This window comes from Furipterus horrens, unplaced genomic scaffold (genome assembly GCF_987537825.1).
Source record: "Furipterus horrens unplaced genomic scaffold, mFurHor1.1.pri manual_scaffold_6, whole genome shotgun sequence".
NCBI lineage: Eukaryota > Metazoa > Chordata > Mammalia > Chiroptera > Furipteridae > Furipterus > Furipterus horrens.
This window is the reverse complement of record NW_028327176.1, coordinates 111,595,140-111,620,231: the sequence shown is the minus strand read 5'-3', so window position 1 is coordinate 111,620,231 and position 25,092 is coordinate 111,595,140. Positions and strand designations below refer to the sequence as shown.

The following is a 25,092-nucleotide window of genomic DNA, read 5'->3' as shown; positions in this document are numbered from 1 at the left end:
TCCACGATAAATAATTAAATATAATATTTTTAAAAATCCTGTGATACAGTGAGGCCATGATAAGTGAACCATGATATAGAGAGGGACTACTGTATTCCAACCTGGGGAGGGTAGTGAGCACTTCAGTTCAGAGCCTTGTTCTCCCATGGGACCCAGCACTTCCCTTGCTCCCCAAAAGGCTAGAAGCCAAAAACATAACCCAGAAGGTCCTCATCCCTTATCTGTCAGCTGTCTCCTTCAGGATCTGGGGCACAATGTCATCAGCCTCTGCATAACAGTCCAAGAAAACATGTGCCATGTTGCACTGGATCAGGCATGGTTCTCTCTCTGCCCTTTCAAAACTGCATGAATCTCCTCTTCCACCTCCTTGCAAACTGTGTGGATCACTCTACTTTGCAAAATTGCTGCTGCCTTACTTTTAAATCCCTGACCATGATCTGTGACACAGTAGGGGTGGTAACTGGTTCTGACCATTCACAGAACCTTGCACAGGCCCCATATGCTCTTTCCTCGCCATTCCATAGTAAAAACCCCTCCCATTTCCTTGGGGCCTTGGAAGAACTAAATCTATTTGTATAACTAAAACAGTAGCTACCAGCCATGGATATGCAAAGGCATCTTGACCGCTGTCTGCTTCCCCCATCCCCCAACCAGAGGCTCTAGGGAATTTTGGGGACCCCACTCTGTAACATTCAGACTTGTTTTACAAGTGATATTTGAGTCTCTTTACTTTCATCTGATCCAAGTCCTACATGATATAGCATATTCTTTTCATAGATCTTATTTCCAGTTGGTCTCAGAAAATACAATAAAAATCTCTCTTCTTAAAAATGATCCCAAAGAAGTGAGGGGAAAGGATTTGAAAACAGAAATGTTGGTGTTCATGCTGCCTGTCATTTGCCAAACCCAATAAGCAGAGACAGGGATTGATTCTTTATGGGTTCTTTATTCAGATGGTTGGCAAGCTGAGAAGATGGTGGATTTGTACCCTAACAGAAGGTCTTAAATTCCATTATAAATGGACCCTTTTTATAAGGAGAAGAAAAGTTTAGGTAAAGGGTTTGGAATTCAGGAAAAAAGTTAATCAGATAAAAGCAGCAGCATTCTTTCATCTGTGTCCTGGGTAGTGGTCTTTATTTGTGTCCTAGGTGGTGGTGGTCTCTCACCCCAGAATATAATGGCTCAGATACCATCTTGATTGCTTACAGTCCTCCTGAGGCACAAAAATGGAATTGCTTATTGTCTCCTGGAGTCAAGGTGGGTCATACCTTCAGTTCCTGAAACAATAGCTTTTACATACATTGACTACTAAGCTTATTAGCTATTACTGGAAACTAAAGTTTTCCCAACATTTGAGTCCCCCATCGGATTCTCATTGTGGAAGAAAAGGGGCTACATATTACTCTGACAAGCTCAGGAGAGGCCTGTGAGGCAGCCTTACAAACTCAGAGACCTAAAGTAACCACAAAGGATGGTCTAAAATGAAAACTTATTAACTAAAAGTAGTTCTTGGTGGGTAGTCATGTTGTCCTAAGGCAGTATTTTTCCCTAACAAAGGTCAATCTTGAACTTAACTGGGTCTGTCTGTTGTCTTTTTGTATTTATAAGACACCCTTGGAATGTGAAAGTAACTTCCCTTTTCCCAAACCCCTTGGGCACAACCTGAGACCACAAATCACCTCATTATTATTATGTTAATTGTTGATTGTTAATTATCCTTTACCCACCTATGTAAAAGAAGTATGTGTGCATCATTTTATCTTTTATCCTATCCCAGAGGTTGCCCTGCTTTGCTTTTTCCTGCCTCCCCTAATCTATCACCCGTGGACTTCTTGTAACCCCTTCATGGCTCCTTCTTTGATTGTAATGTATAAAATAAGGTGTTAAAAACCCATTCTCCAGAGCATTTCTCAATCCATAGTAATGTTGCTTCCCAGCAGTTGCCATCAGTTTGGCTCAAATAAACTCACCAAAATTTCTCTACAGGTTTGAATGTTTCTTCTGTTGACATCATGATTGAGAAAATGAATATATGGCATCTGGGTTTATATATTCCCAAAATTCAAAAAATAACCCTTGCATCCATATATTAACTACTTTTGTCATACTTTTCCCACTTTTACTTTTTTTTTTTTTTTTTACTTTCCCAATGTTAGGGATAAAGAAGCCAGTGACTCTTAAACCAGTAGGAGATAATTAACAGATGAATCATGGAAAAGGGTCCAAGAAATAACATTCCATGGCTCCTCACACAGATCTCTGGGATGAAGAGGAAGATTGTTATCACCAGAGAAATGGGAAGATGTAGCTAGATGACTTTACAAATAAGTTGGAGATAGACCTATAATAAGATTATCCTTAGTTACTCACACCCTGAGTTAAGTAGTTAATTGCATTATATTCTGAATGTGGATTAACCAGTAATGGAGGAACAGGGGACAAGGAGAGGGGTGGGGGAGCTATTCAAATTAGTATAAATCCAGTTTTCTTTATCTACTTCTTGTGCGCATGCCCCTGCCTGGTTGTGCGCCCGACTCTGCAGACTTATGAATAAACGCCTTGTTTTGCTGCTGAAGTCCTGTGTCCCAGTGTTTTATTGTGAGTGTTTCTCACACCAACAAGTATTTATTATAATTAATTCATGATTCAGGATCCTAGGATGGGAAGTATCCAGTTCCTCCTTCACCTCCCTGGGAGAGTGGTAGAGGGCAAAGGAGACAAGGTGGAGCCAGTTCAAATCTTTCCAGGAAATGTGCCCTCTGTTCAGAGGTTATTCCAGACTGACATCCAGGAAATGGGGCAGAGGGGTTTGTACACCTGGAGACATCACCACCTTTAGCAGTCATTGTCTTCTCACAGCAGCAGAAGCTCCAGTAGTCTGCCAACAGTTCCTGGTCTTGTTCTGGCTGGGGAAGCGGCTTTCAAAAGGGAACAAGCAGCCTGGTAGTTCTTGATTGGTTCTTCATATCTTCTGCAATGTTTCTGACTCCTAAAGATGCTCTAGAAGCAGCTCAGCACTCAATGTGTCATTAATTGTCTTTGATTAGACAATCTGTGCTCTTGGGACTATGTCTGTCTTGCTGACTGATAATCCTCATATAGTGACTAACAAAGAGTGCACTCCCAGTAAATAGCTGCTGACTTAAATCAAAAGTTTCCAGAATGATTAATGTCATATATTGACTTTTTTCCTGCTTTTCTTGACCTTTGCTGAGGTCAAAAACTTGCTATATTTTTAAAAAAAATCTTCACCTGAGGATATGTTTATTGATTTGAGAGAAAGAGAGAGAAACATTGATTTGTTGCCTCCTGTTCAAGCTCTGACTGGGGATTGAACCTACAACTTAGGTATGTGCTCTGACTGGTGATCGAACCTGAAACTTTTTGGTGTACATCCAGTGTAAGAACTTGCTATAGCTTTATTAGATGAAAAAAATTTCTCAGTCATAGCTTCTGAGACAAAATTTTATCTTGTAAGAGCTGAAACATCAGAGACTCTGGTTTCTCTACCAGTTATGAATATTTGAGGAGATTCCTTTGACTCTGAGTGAGTGAATAACAGTAGAAAATTTAGCAGATAGTTCTGGGTCACAAGATTGAGTCCCTAAAAGTTGTTATGCATGCTGTGCTAGAATGTCCTGCTTATTTAAAGGAATTATGTGCTTATTCATGTGTTTGTCCAGCCCCGTAGACAAATACCTCTTACCCAAGCCACAAAATTAAAAGCAGATTTACTTAGGGAGGAGGATGCAAACTGGAACACAAGCAGCATTTTGTTGGGGAAGAAGGTGGGTAGGGAACCTGCTTTATTGTGAAAACATTTTGTTTTTATATTGAGGTGTTATTAATAATAGTGTTTGGTTACAAAAAAGTTAAACACCTAGAGCAAGTGGAATGCTGATCTAAGTGTGAGGGGAAATCACAAAAATAGCTCTTTTATTTTTTTACTAAATTAATTTTTTTATGAAAACAATGTAATCTAAATACTATAATTTATATCTTGTCATATGGCTTCAATTACATATCAAATTAAAAATGATAATGTTAGTATTCATTGTACTGTTTGTTGAACACTAAGATATAAAGATAATTAGGTGTATGGTAATAGCTTTCAAAATCAATAACTTGAAGAAAACAGGTCTCTAGTGTAAGCTACAATTTATTTGAACTGATTGATGTAAATTTTATCTCCTCATTATGTCTTATATTAGTTTTTAGATGTGAGCAGAGTTTTGAGGATTGAGAGTATTTTTGACATTTAGGTTATTTGATTATGATAACAGTTTTCTATAATTTAGTCACAAGAACACAGTGTCTCTTTTCATAATCTTATTTTAACCAAGCTATCCACAAAGAAAAAAACACATTTATAATAATTTAGTAACCTAAAAACCACTGAATTACTAAGAGATGGCTTAGAGTGTAAAATTGAAGAAAACTGACTTGACTGGAAACTACTATAAACTGTTTTTATGACCTGCATGTTTGTTTTCCAAACATTTCAAATTAGCACATTAAAAAACTGAGAATCTGTTTTGAGACACTTTAAATTATGGAGGCAGATCAGAAATAGCCTCCCCACCTCCCCCCACCTCCCAATCTGCCTCTGCTTATATTTTTAGTTTTCTACACCTGGGGTGAGGAGAAATAAACATTTACCACAGAACAATGGCTATAGTATTTATTATCTTAAAAAAAAAAAAAAAAAAAAGAAGTGACTGTGGAAAAGAGAAAAGGTCTATAAAATTCCCAAGGATCAGTTTTCACAGAATTGTTTCTTAGCTTTGGGCTCCTCATCTGAATACAAAAGGATAGTGTCTAAAACTATGAAAGATGGACAAATAGGGCATGTCAGTTTTATTAGCTATTTTATGCTGTAGTTATTCAGGAAGTAAAGGTAATCGTTTGACTTATATTTAATGAAAGAGAATTCAGAATCAACACCTTTGTGCAGTCTATGGTTACCTGGGATATACTCTCAGCACATGCACAGAATATGAACACTGTGTGTGTGTGTGTGTGTGTGTGTGTGTTTAGGAGATGGAGGGGTGGGAGGAGGTTGGGGGTTGAATAGTTTCAATATCAATTTTACAGCATCTCTTTATGACTATAATTGCTTTTATGGGGTTTAGCAACTCCCAGTTGGATCAGCATAAATTTAATTTGTATCAGAATTGCAGAATCAGAAGAGAGAACCAAATCCCTACGAATCATATAAATTGGATACTAGGGAGTTATAATATACTTTATGAAAAACAATGTAAAATAGCCCCTCTTTGTATTTTGACAAAAATTGTGGCATCATAATCAGTGACCTGAAGGCATTGTCACTTTTTTTCCAAGTATTTCTTTGTCATGTGAACTGGCTGAAGACTGTAATTTTTTCCCCCTTGCATTAAAGCTTTTTAAGTTAGAATTTTAATTTTGAGTGATTGTAGATTCACACGCAGTTGTAAGAAATAATAGAGAGAGCTCTTTTGTACCCTTTACCCATTTTCTTCATAGGGTAACACCTTGTAAAACTCTAGTACACGTTATAATCAAGATATTGACATAGATAGAGCCAAGATACAAAAGTTCTTGTCATCACTAGGATTCCTTATGTTGCCCTTTGTATCCATATCGGCTGCCCTTCTACCTCCTCTTTGACTTCTGATAACTGCTAATCCGCTCTTGATCTCTATAATTTTATCATTTCAAGTATATAATTTTTCAGATTCATTCTCCACCCCCTGGAGACTTACCCAAGTTGTGGCAAGCATCAAAAGTCCATACACTTTTTTTTTTTACAGGGCAGTATTACATGGTATAGATATATCACAGTATATTTAATTATTTATTCAGTGACAGATATTTGGGTTGTTTCCAGTTTTTGTTACAAATAAAGCTGCTATAAACATTCACATATAGGTTTTTGTGTGAGCATAAGTCTTTTTTTCTCTTGGATAAATACCTAGGAATGCAACTACTGGGTTGTGTAGTAATTGCACTTTTAGCTTTTTAAGAAACTGTCAATCTGTCTCCAGAGTGGCTGTACCATTCTACATTCCCACCAGCAATCAGTGAGTGATCCAGTTTCTCCAATCCTTGCTAACATTTAGTGCCACTGTTTTTTTTTATTGTAGCCATTTTCGAAACATGTGTAGTGATACCTCATTGTGATTTTAACATTGCGATTCCCTTACTGTTAATCATAAAACTTTTTTTCCATGTGCTTATAGCCATCAGTAAAATGTCTCTATCTTTTGCCAGTGTTCTAATGGGATTGTTTATGTTTTACTGGTGAGTTTTGAGAGTTGTTTTTGTATCTTCAATACTAGTCCTTTGTAGGATATGTGGTTTGCAAATAATGGTTTATAGCTTTCCTTTTTGTACAGTGTGTGTATTAGGGTAATGCTAGAATTAACACTAATTCTACATTCAGGGAGAGATTGTGTAGAATTAGTGTTAATTCTTTTAATGTTTGGTAGAATTCTCCTGTGATATAGCAAAAAAGCCATGATAAGTAATTAAATATAATATTTTTTAAAATCCCACAATACAGTGAGGCCGTGATAAGTGAACCACGATAGAGAGAGGGACTACTGTACTTTCCTTTCACCTGCTGTCCCCTTTCTTGATACCTAACGTGAAACTGAAAAGAGTTGGGAGAGTGCCTACGTCAATGTTGGCTCACACCATAATTCCTGGTGCATGGGAAAATTCTAAATCACGAACATAGACATTGACCAAGAAAACTTTGAAGGTCTTTGAGCCAGTCAATATTTTTCCTTCGAAGCACCCCAACTCCTTGTTGGTAAATAAGCCTTTCCTATCATCCTTATTCTAACTTCCTAAAGCCTTAAATGTAAAGGTCTACCCTCATTTTTTCCACATACCTCCTAGGTGGGAATTTCCAGTTCTATACCATGTTGATCTTATTCCTTTAATTGCTTGAAGATAAGAGTTATCGTAGTCACTGGACACCTACTTTTCAGGGAACTGTTATAGGATGGTTCAGACATAAAAGATAGCAAAAGCATTATTCTTCAAGTTGATAATGCAAATTAAAGACTTCTTTTCACCATAAGTGGGTTTTCTTTTCTTTTCTTTTCTTTTTCTTCTTGTGTGTGTGTGTGGTTTTTGCTTGGGGTCTTTTATCTTTCTTTCTTGCTTTTCCTTGGAGCTTTGAGGGAAGTGAATCATAAAGGAGAAGCAGAAATTTAAAAAAATCAGAATTGTTTTAATGATTTTGCCAGTAGTATATTTTCTTGACTGATTAAAGCCACTAGGAAGAACACCTAGATATTCTTGTGTCTGCTATTGTTTTCTTGAGTTCTCAAAGACTTGTGAACAGCTATTTAAACAAAGTTGACAGTTTCTTTCTGAGAACACCAAGCACACCATACTGAGCATACCAAGCACACCACATATATATATATTTTAAAACAATATGGGTATTTTGAATAATTTTCTGATTTCTTTTTGAACAGCTATCACCTATATTTTCTCAGCTCTTTTGGCATTTCTTTACATGGGATTATCTGATAAGGAAATGCAACTGTTTTTTCCCTTTCTCTATACTGGACCTTCTAGGGCCATCTATGTCAGGGCTCTAACTCATCCCTGATGGTCTCTGAGATATGTAGACTGTTCCACAAAACTTTGTAGTTGCTCTTAATGACTTTTTATGTAGAATTGGTCCTGTTAGGAGGAGACTTTAGGTGTCACGTTTGTTATTTTGAAAGCTTGTTTCTTCCCTGAAACAATTTTTTTGTAAACTTGACACTGTTTCAGCTAAAAAATTGGTAAGACTACTAAAAAACAAGTTGAGGAGAACTGTGTAAGAAATTGTAAAGCAATTGCAAACAAGATTGGATTATTGTGACTATTCAATTGTTTTGTATCAGTTGAATTTTATTTATCTGTCTTTTTTAGAGAAAGGTGGAAAGGAGAAAGAGAGGGAGAGAAACATCGATGTGTGGCTGCCTCTCATGCACCCCCAAATTGGGGCCTGGTGTGCAACCTGGTCATGTGTCCTGACTGGGAATCGAACCAGTGACACTTGGTTCGCAGGCTGACGCTCAATCCACTGAGCCACAGCAGCCAGGCCTCAGTTGAATTTTTTGTGCTCTTTTCTCTCAATAGGTGGTGGTTCTATTGTTCTCCAATAAAAGTTTTGCTCAGAAAAAAAAGAAAATAAATATTCTCCGCAGAGCTAGTCAGACTTGTAGTAAATTTCAGGAAGAAGTCCCTGGAGTCTTTCTAGAGTTCTCAGGATATTTAAATATGACACACTCAGGATAACACTAGGCACAATTTAAATTTCATACTAATTAAGTGACCCAACCTGTTTCCAAATATTCCTAGGACAGAGATAGACTGGACTGAGATTTTTAATTGCCTGGAGCTTTGAAAGGAAATGGTTTTATCCCAAGGAAATGGTGTGTTTTGAGCATGAGGAAACAGCCATTTAATAATATGGGGTTATTCTTAAGATTTCCTTAGATGCTTCTATGTCACCAAATCCCAACAATATTTACTCAGCAAGTCACTAAGTGCCTAATACTGTACTATGCATTTGGTTAAACTATACATCATAAGTTTCTTGACCTTGAGTGCCTTACAGTTCCAAAGGAGTGTGTTTTATACTGTGCTTATTGCACTTATGGTTGTAAAAGGAAATCCCAGGACCACCATAGGAGTTGCCACAATTTTAGAATTGTACCTGGCACATTACAAGTGCCCACTAGATGCAGCCTTTTGGACTTATGTTTCAACTAAGGAACTTCTCTTTTATTTGCTTTATATACATGATAGATATGTTTATATCTATCTATGTGTATGAGGTCTGTCCAGAAAGTATCCATCCACATATTATGGAAAAATAGAGACACTTATTGAAGAAGATACAAGATACAAGAAACACTGTAGACAGGACAATGATACCTCAGTCCCCTTCAAAGTAGGCACCATGGGACCTCACACAGTTCTAGCCTCATTAGCAACTGTAGCACAATGTCCCTTCTGCTCTGGTAGCAGAAGCCACAGAACAAATTTTTCCACGACATGTTTTATGCCAAGATCCTGTATCAGAATCTTGGTCACAGTAGTGTTTGGAATCCCCAGATCAGTATCCAGTTTTCACACTGTCAGTCACCAATATTTGTTGATTGCAGCCTGTATACATTTGACATTCTCGGGTGTTTTGCTTGTTGCAGGCCTTCCAGAATGTGGGTCACTTTCAACAGATTCTTGACCATCTTTGAAGTGTTTGTGCCCCACTTTTCTTTGTGCTGCACTCATTGCATTGTCCCCGAAAGCCTTCTACTAACTCAGTCATTTTGAATGTGACAGCCACACAGCACACACACACACACTCACTACATCTCCTGCCCCCACTGACTAGTACAGTGAAGTGGTAATTGTTCATGCATGCACATTCCAGTCCACTCTCCCTGGCTGCCAGGTTACACTGATGTTGCACAAACCATTCTCATTATGTTAACAATGCCTGGACTTTTCCTGGACAGATCTCATATATCTATACATATATAACTCTCTCTCTCTCTTTATATATATATATGTGTGTTTGTGTATATATATGTATATATATACACATATATATTTAAGTAAGATTAATATTTGGAAAAAAAGAATCTGCTGCTAAATAAGGTTTGAAAACTAATGGTCTCAGGTATCTGTTATTTCAGATCATACTAAATATTCATATATTCATTCCATCAAGACTACACAATTTTATAATATTATAAAGTCCTTTTGATTAATGTTTATAGAATATCAAAACATTTTAACAAATATGTCTTCTTTACTGAGTTTTTTAATTGAAAGTTTTCCAGTTATAGATAATAGGAAAAAAAGTGATACCCACCAACACTGTAAGACTGCGTATGTTAAGCCTGTAGCAACCTTTATAGATGTTAAAAAGCCTAATGTTTATTGCATGCCTGGTATTAATATAAATGATTTTTAGATATTTTATGTCATTTAATCTTCACAAATACATTATGAGGTAGGAATTGTTAAAATATTATTTACCATGACCAAAATCATATATGAGGTGGGACCCCATAAAGACATAATTATATTCTGGAGGGTGGGCAGCTTGTATTACAGGCTTCCCCAGGTGGGTGAATGTTCTAGGAACCCCATTGTATTAGTGCACCTGCTGGCATTGTTGTGAGAGGCTGTATTCAGCTTCAGTGAATTTTTTTTTTAACACTTTCTCAATGCATTTGCCCATTTCATGATGGGTGATTTATGAGCGCACCCACCCACACCACGTTGAGTGTTCAGAAGTTTTTGACCCAAAATGGCATGACTCCCATGACCCATCCTCCTTATTCACCTGGTGTTGTCTTGAGTGACTATTTTTTTTGTTTTTTTTTTTCTGTTTCCACAGATGAAAATGTCCTTAAAAGGAAACAGTTTGCTGATGTGGAAGAGGTGAAGCAAAACAATGGCAGACTTGCCTAAAAGGCATCAAAATCAATGAGTTCAAAACTGTTTTGAGCAGTGGAAAAACTATCTCGATGGGTGTATTGCATCAAATGGAGAGTACTTTGAAGGTGACTGAAATTTAAACATGTAAGAATAAATACAATTTTTAATAAATAAATTTCATTTTTTGGGTCCCTCCCCTCATAGTAAGATAGTGGCAGAGATAATACAAAACCACAGACATCTGATGACAGATTCAATAAGTGCAACTATCCCAAGTTTGTAAATCAGGAAATTGATGTACAAAATATTAAAATTTTGTTTCAGTTGTATAATAGATCATATAACTATTAACTGTCAGGCCAGAATTTAAAACAAAGTCGCCTTACCTCAAAACCTAGTGGTTAAAAACTACAATATTGGTTGGAAATAGTTCAAACTTATCGAAAGATAAATTGAATGTTTATGACAATTATGCAAAATGAATACTCGATCAAGAAGTTTAGACACATATAAAAACAATCTTAAAGAGGCTGAGTAGACTGATCAAATAACATTTGTTGGCCATTAATGTATAATAAGAAAGATTATATTAGTCTAGAAAGACATTTAATATTTTTTGTTAGACGTATCTACCCTAAGTATTTAATATTTTTATATTATAAAAGATATTTTAAATAATTCCAGTTCCTGATTATAGATTGTTAATATATAGAAATACAATAGGTTTCTTGTATATTGATCATATATCCTTGAAATCTTGCTAAGCTCACATAATAGTTCTAGAATGTTCTTTGTAGATTATATCGTCGGCAGCCGTCCGTCTCGAGAGACGATGGTGTAGCTTCTTGAGAGTCTATCTGCACCACCGAGAATGGCTGTGCAGTCCGACTCGGGAGTGACAATCCCTGCCGCACTTGTTACAGGTGAAGGCAGATGGCTGCTGTTGCTGCTGTTGACGCTGCTTCCGCCTCGATCTTTTCTGGACTGCCTCCTCGTTGCGCGCAGCCTCTGCGCGTGACGTACCTTGCCTGACCGCGAGCCTCCAGGCTAGGCGGTCGTCTGCTTGAACTTCTCATGTGTTGAGATTGATGGAGCATTGTGTCATGTCCTTTTTGCAGATGTCTTTGAACCGCAGTTTTGGGCGCCCTGTCATCCTCTTGCCTTCTGCTAGCTCGCCGTAGAGGAGGTCTTTGGGGATACGGCCTGGATCCATTCTTTTGACATGGCCGAGCCACCTGAGGCGTCTCTCACTAAGAACTGCATGCAAACTGCTCATGTTGGCTCGCTTCAGCACCTCGGTGTTGGGCACCTTATCCTGCCAGGCGACATGCAGGACGCGTCGCAGGCACCTCATGTGGAAGCTGTTGAGTTTCCTTTCATGCCTTGCGTAGGTGGTCCACGTCTCGCTGCCATAGAGGAGAGTGCTGAGTACGCAGGCTTGGTAGATGCGCAGTCTGGTTTTCTCAGTGAGGCTGGAATTGTTCCACGCTCGCCGGTTCAGTTTGGCCATAACTGTGGCTGCCCTGGTGATTCTCCGGTTGACCTCCAAGTCAACTGACAGAGAGCTCGAGATGGTGGACCCGAGGTAAGTGAAGTCGTTGACCACCTCCAGGGTGTATCCGTCGATGGTGATACATGGGGGAGTCCCCGTGCCTTGAGCCATAACATTCGTCTTCGTCAGGCTGATGGCTAGTCCGAACTCCTTGCATGCGTGGGAAAGGCAAGTCACTAGCTGCTGGAGTCCCTCTTCGGAGTGTGATGTCAAGGCTGCATCGTCGGCGAAGAGCATCTCATGGATGACCACCTCTTTGACTTTGGTCTTGGCTCGTAGACGGGCCAGGTTGTAGAGCTTGCCATCGGATCTGGTGTGAATGAAGACAACCTCGCTGCAGTCCTTAAAGGCGTATTGGAGGAGCATGGAGAAGAAGATTCCAAACAGCGTAGGCGCGAGGACGCAGCCCTGCTTTACTCCGCTGCTGACTGGGAAGGCCTCAGAGGTTGCGCCGTTGTAGGACACCGTGCTGTGCATGTTGTCGTGAAAGGACATGACCACAGCAAGCAGATGTGGTGGACAGCCAATCTTCCGTAGCAAGCTGAAGAGTCCGCTTCGACTGACCAGATCAAACGCCTTCGTGAGGTCGATAAAGGCGAGGTAGAGTGGTTTATGCTGCTCGTGACACTTCTCCTGCAGCTGGCATAGGGAGAAGATCATGTCCACTGTTGATCGGCCAGCTCTGAAGCCACACTGGGACTCTGGGTAGACGCGGGAAGCAAGGGTCTGCAGGCGGGCAAGAGCGACCCGGGCGAATACTTTGCCGACGACGCTGAGGAGAGAGATGCCCCGGTAGTTGTTGCAGTCGCTGCGGTCTCCTTTGTTCTTGTACATGGTGATAATGTTGGCGTCTCTCATATCCTGAGGGATGTAACCCTCCTTCCAGCAGAGACAGAGTAGATGGTGGAGCGGCTGTAGCAGGACTGGTTTCCCGCTCTTTAGGATTTCTGGAGGGATTCCGTCGCTTCCTGGTGCTTTCCCGCAAGCGAGGCGGTCGATGGCTTTGCTGAGCTCTGCCGCAGTAGGTGGGGTGTCTAGCTCCTCCATGACTGGTAGGTCTGGGATGGCGTTAAGAGCAGTGTCCGTTACGGTGTTCCTCGTCGCGTACAGCTTGAGGTAGTGCTCGGTCCACTGCCGCATTTGCTGTTCCTGGTCAATGATGACCTCACCTGTCTTGGACTTAAGGGGGGCGATCTTGGAGGGGATTGGGCCTGTTGCCTTCTTGATACCCTCATACATTCCTCGTGCGTTGCCTATATCGGCGGCTTCCTGGATGCTTCTGCACAGGTTTAGCCAATAGGTGTTGGCACAGTGGCGGGCGGTCTTCTGGACTTTGTTCCTGGCAGCCCGTAGAGCTTGAAGTGTACTGGGAGTGGGAGTGGCCTTGTAAGCCAGTAGGGCCTTCCTCTTAGCCTCAATCACGGGTTCCATTTCTTCCCAGTGAGCCTCGTACCAGTCAGCGTTCTTCCGCTCTTTCTTCCCGTAAGCAATAATGGCGGAGTTGTATATGGCGTCGCGGAGACGTGGCCAGTTGGATTTGATAATGTCATCTGCCGCCATTCCCTCGCTGAGTGCATCTTCCATCCTGTTGATGAATTGCTGGGTCTTAACTGGGTTGCTGGCACAATTGGTGTTGATGCGTGGGCGACCCTTCATCTTGGAGTGGTGCAACCTCTTCGACGTTATGCGCACCTTGCTTACCACGAGGGCATGGTCCGTGTCGCAGTCTGCACTGTGGTAGCTGCGGGTGAGGAGGGTGCGGCCAATATCCGTTCTTCTGGTGATGACGAGGTCAAGCTGGTGCCAGTGGCGGGAGCGGGGGTGCCTCCATGACACCTGGTGGATCTCTTTGCACTTGAAGAATGTGTTTGTCACGCACAGGCCGTGGTGACACCAAAGCTCAAGCAGTTGCTGACCATTCTCATTGATCTTTCCTCTCCCAAAGTTTCCGAGGCAGGTGGACCAGGCCATGTGGTCGGCTCCTACTCTTGCGTTGAAGTCTCCAAGGAGATAAAGAGCGTTACTTCTGGGGATCTTGGATAACGCTTCGTCCAGTGCATGGTAGAACTGTTCTTTCTCTTCAGTGGTGGCACAGAGGGTTGGGGCGTAAGTGCTAAGAATGCTGACTGGGCCAAAAGTTGTTGACAATCGGAGGGTAAGTAATCTCTCTGTGCCTCCTGTGGGTGGCTCTATGGAGTTAACAAGCGTGTTCTTCACAGCGAACCCAACACCGTGCTGTCTTGGTTGGTCCGGAGACTTCCCTTGCCAGTAGAAGGTGTAGTTGGTTTCTCTGATAGTTCCGTTGTCGGCCAACCGGGTCTCCTGTAGAGCCGCAATGTCGATGTTTAGTCGTGCCAGTTCCCTGTCGATGACGGCGGTTTTCCTGGCATCATTGATCCACGGAAGGTCTGCAGTAAGTCCGGGACACAGGGTCTTGATGTTCCAGCTAGCGAGGCGAAGAGCTGGAGGCTTCTTTCTTGTTTTTTGCTTGGAATTGCCTGGTGCGAGTGTTTTGTGGCCCACTTTTCGAGAGATGCCTCTCTGATCCCCACGCACCCAGTGGGGCAGGCGAGCCATGGCGAGACGGCACCTAATTGGCTGGGTGCTGCCCAGCTTGAGGTGGGCGGTAGCTGTCCAGTGAGGTGCGATGACCTCTCCCACCGTCAGAGGAGACCCCTGGCGCTCGTTTCCTTCGCCAATCGGATGAGCTTATAACCGGTATCTGTCTCCTCCCGTGTTGAGTCGACATCTTGCGATGACGCTGGAGTGTCCTCTCCAGTGAAGCTACAAAGCCTGGGCAGGGTGATATGGAGGGCCAGCTGTTGCCCATGCAGCAGACCCCCCCTCTCTTCGCAGCTGAAGGATCCAAGGGGAAAGACAGAGTCAATACAGCTTGGCTTCAGGTGCGCCGCAGGAGTTGCCGGTGTTGACTACAACGTCAAACCGCCTTAGGGACTCCGGCTCCGGATTTTCTGTCGGGGTTTACTCCCTTAGCCTTTCCCCTGAAGAGGTATGCTGCAAGGCAGCGGAGGTTTTTTGGAATCAGAGTTTTCCTTCTCTGATGTGCCCTGACTGGAAGATCGAACCAGCGACACTTAGCTCGCAGGCCGACGCTCAATCCACTGAGCCAAACCAGCCAGGGTATGTAGATTATATATGTTATCTTTTTCTTCTAGGATAAGATTTGATAAGTTGTGTTTTTACAGAAAATTTCCATTTCATCTAAGTTATCAAATTTATGGGCACAAAATTATTTCAGTTGTATTAATTATATATTGCTATATGTTGAACAAACATGGAGAGTTTGGAGGCTTTGGCTAGAAATAAATGATAATGATTTATTTAATGGTCTTAGAGTTTTCAAACTGGAAACAAAGATAGACAAAAACCCAGAAGTGTTTTAGAGAAAAAATAAGGGAGTTCTTATAGTAAAAAATGTATTCATAGCTCTAGGGTTGTTCCATGACAGTTATCAATCAGATGCTAGGTGTCCTGAATGATGGATACCAGGTGTTCTAGAGAATGGGTGCCAGGAGGTCTGGTGATGTCAGGTGGTCTGGATACCTGAGTCCTATAGGAGGTAATCAGAAGATTATCTGCAGATCTGGTGTATATCTAGTTATTGACACACAGTGAACTGATGTATTTCCAGGCATTGATGCAGGACTAGAAAGTTCAAGGTTTAAGTTCCCAGGCTAGCTAAAACAAAAATATAATAATTTCCTCATTCTTCAACCTGCTTGATATTAGTAATTTAGCAGCTTGACTATAGTGACTCTATTTTATTTCTTCACTTTATTACTCATATGTAACAAATTATCATCAAGTTAGTGACTTAAAACACAGTTTATGAAGATTGAGTCTGGGCCCTCTGCTTAGGGTTTTATGAGGCTGCAATCAAGTTGTGGATCAAGACTAGGTTCTCATTTGAGGCCTGGCCAAGGAAGGATTTGCTTCCAAACTTTATTGGGTTGGTGGTAGAATTCATTTCCTTGTGATTAAAAGATTCATGGCAGTCTTTCTTCCTTGAAAGCCAGCAATGGATTTAGAGAGACTTCAGCAAGATAGTTACCATACTTTATGTAATCAAAGTCACTTAATCACATACATCCCATTGCCTTCACCACATTTCATTGGTTAGAAGCCAGTTATAGGTTCTGCTCACACTCAAGGGGAGGGGATTATTCTAAGATATGAACAACAGGATGTGGGGCTTATGGGGGATATCAAAGTCATCCACCACAATAAGATTTTCCTATTAAAGTTTTACTATCTGTAGAAACTATGGTAATGAAACCTCTTCATTCCAAATATTGCTAATTTGTATATTCTCTTTTTTTTCTAATCGAGCTGTCTAGAGTATTTATTTATTTATTTTAAAAGATTTTATTTATTTATTTTTAGAGAGAGGGCAAGGGAGAGAGAAAGAGAGGGAAATAAACATCAATGTGTGGTTGCCTCGTGCCCCGAACTGGGGACCTGGCCTGCAACCCAGGCATGTGCCCTGACTGGGAATCAAACAGCAACCCTTTGGTTCACAGGCTGGAGCTCAGTTCACTGAGCCACATCAGCCAGGGCAATCTGGCTAGAGTTTTATCAATTTTATTGATCTTCCCAATGAACCAGTTTTTATGTGTCATCAATTTCTTTATTGTTTTTTCCTTTCTTGTTTTTCTTTTTCTTTTTTCAAACCTGAGATAATACATCTTGTGTTTATCCTCTAGTATGGAGTCTCTGTATCCAGGAAAATGCAGTAACAGCAATGGGAAAACACCTTATCAACACAATAATAATGACCTAGTTAACAATCTAACTTTGTTAGTTCTCAACACATTAAATGGTAAATAAACATATTAACAATGAATTGTAAAGAAAAGTAGTTAAGTAGATTATTATCAACAAAATTAATTTTAGCAAGAGTCTGGAAGTCTATCCCATACTGGAAAGATGTGCTGATACCGCAGTGGAATTTGAGAAGCAGTGTCCCTATCTCAATTCTAAGCCCTGTTTTAGTTCTTAAGAATCAGTCACTAAAGAATGAAATTTTTCACTTCCCAGCTCACAGGCTTTGAATATTAGTTCTCCAAGGTGAGATGGGTTCTGTCTGAACAGGGCCACTTTGTGTAAACTCAGACGCTAAGTAAATTTTGCAAAAGGATCTGAACGATCATCTCAACTGGTGGCAGCATTGTGTCCACTTCATTTTTGGAAGTAATTGACCAATCTGTTGGGCTGTTGTCTGGTATAAGTGGTTTTCACCAGTGAGGTGCGTAAGCCTTGTCCTTTAATGTCTGAGTTGGGAAGGTAAGCAGAAAAATCTCGTCAGTCTCCTTCTCAGAGCATCTCTGGTAAAGGTCTTTCTTTGTGTTCCTAGATCTTGACCCAATCTCTTAGGAGTGGTTGATGAAAGAAATTTGATTGTAGTTGGGGTTTCTCAATAACATGATCATTTTTCTTTTTTGTATTGTTTTGCAGCTTCCTCAAATCTCCAGGAAGGTCAGACTTGCTTATTTTTTGCTCAACCAACAGCCAGAAGAAGAGATTCATAGGGTGAGGTCTTGAACAAAGAGCTTCTGTTGTCTTCGGAGCTTGCAGCCCTGGCATGCTGATGCGGAAAAGCATTCTGAGTCCTCAACCTGGAAGCTCCTTTGTTTTCTATTTAATCAATTTATTCTTTGATCTTTATTATTTTATTTTTTATGCTTACTTTGGATTTCATTTGGGCTTTCATTTTCTATTTTTCTTTTCAATTAGCAAGAATTACACCTCAGATAAACTTCATTGGCTGTAATACTGTCACTGTGTAAAACTCATTTTCTGGTTTCTTAAGGTGAAAGCTGAGATCATTGTTTTGAGACCTTTATTCCTATTTATTTATTTATTTTATTTTATTTATTAAAATATTTTATTTATTTATTATTAGAGACAAGGAAAGGAAGGGAGAAAGAAAGAGAGAGAAACATTGATGTGTGAGAGAAACATAGATCTGTTGCCTCTCACACACCCACAACTGGGGACCTGGCCCACAACCCAGACATGTGCCTTGACTGAGAATCGAACCCATGACCTTTGGGTTTGCAGGCCGGCACTCAATCCACTGAGTCATACCAGCCAAGGCTATTCTTTTTTAATTTAGGCCTTTGGTACTATAAACTTCCCCCTAAATCTTTCTTCTGTGTCATCTCACAGATATTGATATATAGTAGGCATCTTCCTGCCCTTTTTTGTCTCAAGAGTAGTCTATACCACAAAGCTTCATATTGCATGAACCTGACCTCAGCACAACCCTCCGAAGTACATCATGACTACCAGGCCCATAAAGGCAAACTTTAAAAACAAAAGATTTTATTTATTTATTTTCACAGAGAAGGGAAAGGAGGGAGAAAGAAAGGGAGAGAAGCATCATTCTGTTGCCTCTTGCATGCCCCCAACTGGGAACTTGGCCTGTAATCCAGGCACGTGTCCTGATTGGGAATCAAACTGGCAGTCTTTTAGTTTGCAGGCCAGTGCTCAATCTACACCAACCAGGGCAAGGCAAACTTTTATCTAAGGTAATAACCTAGGGTAATTTTTCAGACTTCCATATATATAGTCAATACCTAAAAGGTTACTGGTTACTGGAAATATGTATGCATATATACGTGTACACACACAAATATATACACACACAAAGAGAACCAATAGGATGTGTTATATATACATCTTAATAAACCAATCCTAATTGAGTCAATAGGATGTCTGTATAAATCCTATAAATCCTAATAGCTAGAAGAGTGCAGACAGCTCTGAGTTTATGCCTGTGCATCATCAGGACATTGTTAAAAATAAGTTATTGAATTTACCTATGACTGGGTAGGAATAAACATCCAATTATATTTACATATTAATATATTCTGTGTGTATTACAATAATGGCTTTATCAAATATTTATTAATAGTGAATTTGTGTTCTATTTTTACATATTAATTTTTAGGGATTGAATAACCAATAATGCCAGTTTAATTGAATCTCCATATGAAATGCCACAAAACACAATGTTATTTCCTAAAAGGTTATTGGAAATATGTATGTATTTACGTTAGAACATTTATAGAAAATTACATTTGTAAGAATTGGTCATGCATATGTTTATGTGGAGCAGCTGATTGTATGAGATCTTATATTAAGCTGTGAGGATCTCTGCTGCTGTCTAGCAAGGTAGTTCACTGGTTAAAGTTCCTGGATTTCCACTTTATTAAACTTTGGGTAGGGTCTCTGCTATACTCTGACTGTTTCTGCCATTCTCACATTCCCGGAATCCTGAACAAGTTTGCGGCTTATGAGGAAATGTCCTCGTCTCTAGGTTAACAGCATACCTGCCAATAGACTGGATGCTCAGGACTCCTGCTCCTGTCAAACAGGTTTTCTCACTTTTCAGGTTTGGAGCACTGGCTCTCCTATATAGAATCAACCCAAATGTCTCTGTCATGGTTTGTTTCATGGCTTTGATTTGATTAACATTTAGTTAGCAACTTCTATATAGCAGGCATTCTGCAAGGTGCTGAGTATTAAGAAATCTACAAGACAAGGATTATTTTTATAGGTAAGAGAAGAGACCAAATATGAAATCTACATCAAAATTATGTAGAAATACATTAATAGAGAATTAAATCTATGTTGAAATCAAGAGAATCCTGAAAATCACCAAATATAATCACAACTTTTGTGTTGGAGGATAAACCAGCACTGTTGTTTAATAAATGTTTAAACTCTAACGTCTTTGTTTTCTTAAAAGAAAGCTTACACTGGAGAAGAGAGCACATTGCCTTGTGTGCCCACCACACCCAGGGTCCTGTTTTGAGAAAAATTTCTATGTCCAAAGCTTCATTTTGTGAAAAATAGCTGGAAGTGTTTGTATGCTTATGGGACCATCATGCTTTTGTATCATGTGACTCCTGCTCTTATGGGCCGGTTGACTTAATTGAAAGGATTAATCCTTGAACCAAGATTGAAAGTTAAAGTACTGGCCATTTGCCTATGAAGTGGCCTGTTGCTAAATACTGCCCAATAAGGATGGTCAATATTGGGTGGTGACTGGCTCACAAAGCAAATCTATCTTTGATATTTTTGGAGGAAAACTTAAAACAGAGCAGAAGCCAAAAGACCCATTGAGGCTTCAGAAGTCATAAGGCAACAAAAGTCTTAAATCAGATACCGTGAGGTAGAGAGAATACTGTTGGGGACACATAAATAGAAGCAGAGAAGATCAATCCAGTCACAACTGGGCTGGAGTTCTTGTCATAGGAAGCAACAGAAGCTGACTACTGAGCAGGCTTCTGTAGGTATTGCTGGGTGTGAGAGCTGCTGTCAGTCCTCCAAAGATATTACGTGTCTTGAATAAATTATAGTTCAAGTTGCCTGACAATAGTTATTAAGATAAAACCTTATTTCCCTTATGCATCATTAAACCTATGACAATGAAGAGAATTTGAAAATGTCATGGTTTTTTGAGACCCCAAAAGATTAATTACTAAGGGCATCTATATATTGTAAATAAATTATATTACACAAAATATGTCTCTATTATGTTTTTATTTAAAGTGACATTTAACGTAGCCCTGAGTCTTTCCTGCTTAAATATCCTTTCTATTTGCAATATATGTGGTCTGACAATATTTAGTGATGCTAGTTGTATATTTAACCATGGCTATTGATTTACCTCAGATTACCTCTAATTCAATGGAAAAATAAAAATAGTGCATATGCTCCACTCACGTTATTACAATTCAAATAATTGAAAGTGAATGAAGTAAATTAAGAAAGTCAAAAGATATCTAAATTCATTCAATTCTGATTTTCAATAAAATAAATTCAATTTGTATGTCTCAGTATGTTTTCTGTTAATAATAAAAGAAGTATAACTAACATTGACATGGTAAATTTGGCAATAAATCATGTACCTTAAGGAGATAGTAGTTAAGCCAACTTTATAGAGTCATTTTCTTCTTTTCAACTATCCTAAATCTACTTTTTTAATTTCAGATTTTTCTGCTTCTTTCTAAAAAGACTCCACCTGCAGCAAACACACTCAGGAGCTCAATAACTCATACCCAATCAAAGTCTAAAGAGGCTTATTCACAATGAAGGGGCCCAAATTCCTCAGCTGTAGAATTATTCTTTCACTTTATGCAGTTTCTGAGATCCTTAGGGTGTTTTCCCTTCCTTTTCCCATAGTCTCCCTACTTAGCATTCACAGAAGGTAACTTTTCTTCATGTTAGATTAATTTCAACCTAGAAAACTTTCTCTCACTTTTATTGGGGAAATGGATGGAAAAAGGAGTTAAACTTTGAAGCATGTGCTTATCATTAATGCAATTGATTTCCAGAGAGCACTACCTAATTTTTTTCTGCCCTATTATATCAGTTTGTATTGATTTTGCAGTGGGGTGAAGGGTAGAAGCAGAAGAAGACAATGGATTGTTCTGCCAGAATAAGGCTGGTATGTTATAAATTGAGTGTATGTTACATTTGCTTGTTTAAAGATAAACACATAGATATACAAGATAAGAAATGAATTAGAGCCAATACCATTCCCTCTCTATCTGAAAAACGTAAATTAAAGTAAGATCCTTTTCAATTCCATTAGTAAGAAAATGTGAGAGTAGTACTAGAACATAGAGGTTTATAAATTTAAATTTAATTTGTTTAAAGTATAAATTATTGATTTTTATTGATTATGCTATTACATTTTTATGGTTATGTCCCATTTTTTCCCTTTGTTCCCCCTTACCTCGTATACGCCTTCTGTCCAGCAATTTCCCCGTCCCCTGAGTTCATGTCCATGGGTCATGTGTATAAGTTCTTGGGCTTCCCCATTTCCTTTACTATTCTTAACATTCCCTCTCTATTTTGTACCTACCAATTATGCTTCTTAGTCCCCATTCCTTTTCCCCTATTCTCCCCCTTCCCTCTCCCTTCTGATAACCCTCCATATGATCTCCATAGCTATGATTCTGTTCCTGTTCTAGTTGTTTGCTTAGTTTTGATTTTTTAGATTCAGTTGTTGATGGTTGTGAGTTTGTTGTCATTTTACTGTTCACAGTTTTGATTTTCTTTTTCTTATATAATTCCCTTTAACATTTTATATAGTAATGGCTTGGTGATGATGAACTCCTTTAGCTTTACCTTGTCTGGGCAGCACTTTATCTGCCCTTCCATTCTAAATGATAGTTTTGCTGGATAGAGTAATCTAGATTATAGGTCCTTGCTTTTCATTACTTTGAATACTTCTTGCTAGGTCCTTCTTGCTTGCAAAGCTTCTTCTGAAAAATCAGCTGATAGTCTTATGGGAACTCCTTTGTAGGCACTCTCTTTTCTTTATTTTTTAAAAATTAATTTATTTGTTAGTTTTATTTATTTATTTATTTATTTTTAGAGAGAGGGGAAAGGAGAAAGAGAGGGAGAGAAACATCACTGTGTGGTTGTCTCTCACTTACGCCCCCAACTGGGGACCCAACATGCAACCTAGTCATGTACCCTGACTGGGAGTTGAACCAGCGACACTTGGCTCTCAGGCTGATGCTCAATCCACTGAGCCACAGCAGCCAGGGCTGTAGGCACTCTCTTCTTTAGTCTTGCTGCTTTTAAGATTCTCTCTTTATCTCTAATATTTGCATTTTAATTATGATGTGTCTTGGTGTGGTCCTCTTTTCACCCATCTTGTTTGAAACTCTCTGTGCTTCCTGGACTTGTATGTCTATTTCCTTTACCAAATTTGGGAAGCTTTCTTTCATTATTTTTTCAAATAAGTTTTCAATTTCTTGCTCTTCCTCTTCTCCTTCTGTCACCCCAATCATTCAGATGTTGGCACTTTTGGAGATGTCCCAGAGTCTTATACTCTCCTCAGTTTTTTGGATTCTTGTTTCTTCATTCCATTCTGCTTGAATATTTATTTCTTCCTAATTTCAAAATCACTGATTTGAACCCTGGCTCCCTTCCCTTCACTATTGATTCCCTGTGGATTTTTCTTTATTTTACTTAACGTAGTCTTCATTTCTTCCTTATGTTTACCATACTCGATGAGTTCTCTGAGCATCCTTATCACCAGTGTTTTGAACTCTACATCTGATAGGTTGGTAATCTCTGTTTCACTTAATATTTTTTTCTGGGGTTTTGTTCTGTTCTTTCATTTGGGCAATATTTCTTTGTCTCCTTGATTTAGCAGCCTTCCTGTATTTGTTTCTGTATATTAGGTAGAACTGCTTTGATTCACTGTCTTGGCACTACTGTTAAGTTGTATGGGGCAGAGCCATTTCAACACTTCATGGTGCTATATGTGGGGAAGGGGTCAGAGAGGGAACAATGCCACTTGCTTGGCACTTACCCCTTTTCTAGTCACTTCACCTGCTTCCCGTATATGAATGGTGCCCTAGAGATTGTTTCCAAAGTGGGTGGGTTTATGTATGTTCTAGGGCCATAGAGGCCCTCTATGCAGGCTCTCCTGCAAGAAGGGCAGTTTCTTCTGCCACTCCAACCCCTGCTTAGTTTTTACAGTCAGAAGCTATGAAGCTTTATTTTTCTGGTGCTGGAACCCTGGTCTGTGCAGTCTGGTCCAGGGCTGGGATTGCTCCCCAGGTGTACTTACCAGCTTTTATCTGCCACACATGAATGTGGGACTGTCAGTTCTGCTGGTTGCTGCTGTTACCTTACCACCACCACCTTGTTGCCCCACACTGCATCCTCTCTGCCCTGGCTCCCCATCTCCTCTCCTCTTACCCATCTGGATGAATATTTCATCTTTAAATCCTTGGTTGTTGGACTTTCATCCAATTCAATTTTCTGGTAGTTCTACCTGTTTTTTGTTTTGAGATTAGTTGTGATCCTTCTTATGGTTGTGTGAAAGGCAAAGTGTGTCTACGTATGCTTCTATCTTCACCAGAAGTCTAATTGAATTTTTTGTGATTCTTTCTTATGGATCTATTATTTATCCTAGCTCTTCCACTTTCCTGTGTGACTCTAAGCAATTTACTTATAATCTCTCTGGGATTCAGTTTCCTCCTATGCAAAGTAGGGGCAATAATGTTACATTTAGTTCCTTATAGGATGGTTGTATAGGAATTAAATGAGTTAACACTTATAAGGGTTAGCTCTTTCCCATTCTTTCTCCTTCTCTTCTTTTTCTTCTTCACTCTATTTGTACTTCATCTTTATAGACTAAACAGAAGTTACTAGTTCCTATGCATTGCACTTAAATATGTGCATTCCAAGATAATTTCTGAGTAAAGGCACTCAGTTTGCACGAGGGATAAGGTTATCTTCTGTTCTAATAGCCCTTTTTTATGTTAGAACCACATTAGACTGGCAACAGGGTTTCTCTTATTATTCCAAATGCACTCTCAGCCAGTTTTTCCCTGACCATTATCTATACTATTTATCTCTAGCTCTAGGACCTGCATTAGTTAGTTAGGGCTGCCATAACAAAGTACCACAGACTGGGTAGCTAGCACCAGAAATTTATTTTGTCTGTCGAGGAGGCTAGAAGTCTGAGAGCAGAATGTCATCAGGGTTGGTTTCTTCTGAGGCCCCTCCCCTTGGCTTGCAGGTGGCCTGACCACCTTCTTGCTGTGTCCTTATGTGGGCTTTCCTTTGTGCATGTATATCACTGGTGCTTCTTTGCATGTTCAAATTTTTTCTTATTATAAGGACACCAGTCAGATTGGATAAGGGCCTATCCATATGATTTTATTTAACCTTAATTACCTTTTCAAAAGCTCTATCTCTAGATATAGTCACATTCTGAGATACTGGAGATTAAAACTTCAACACAAATTTTGGGAGGACACAATTCAGTCCAAAACAAAGGTGGGAAGCCTTCCCATAAGTTTCTCCCATATACTTTCTTCTCATGTTTCCCTGGGCAAAATTATGTTATGTGACCATGCTTAAACCAATACCTGGCCAAAGAAATGGGGTCATAATTATTGGCATAGGCCTATCAGGATTACCCTTAGAACTGAGAATAGGATAACTCCTCCTTGGTTCCTCTGATGGAAAGAAATAGTTGCCAAATGCATTCAAGGTAGTTCAAGCAAGGAAGTAGCTGAAGAGGACTGTTAGGG

The 25,092-nt window shown here is 39.7% G+C and overlaps 1 long non-coding RNA gene and 1 pseudogene across 1 annotated transcript in view; one reads left to right on the top strand and one right to left on the bottom strand.

Moving 5' to 3' along the window:
• Positions 1-17,759, top strand: part of LOC150007243 (uncharacterized) — a 100,145-nt gene extending 82,386 nt beyond the window's left edge. The window contains exons 2-3 of the long non-coding RNA XR_016511799.1: positions 10,403-10,587; positions 17,471-17,759. This is a non-coding gene — a long non-coding RNA (uncharacterized LOC150007243). The remainder of the gene's footprint in view (positions 1-10,402; positions 10,588-17,470) is intronic.
• LOC150007242 (U4 spliceosomal RNA) lies at positions 17,725-17,806 on the bottom strand (annotated as a pseudogene).
• Positions 17,807-25,092: the final 7,286 nt, after the last annotated feature.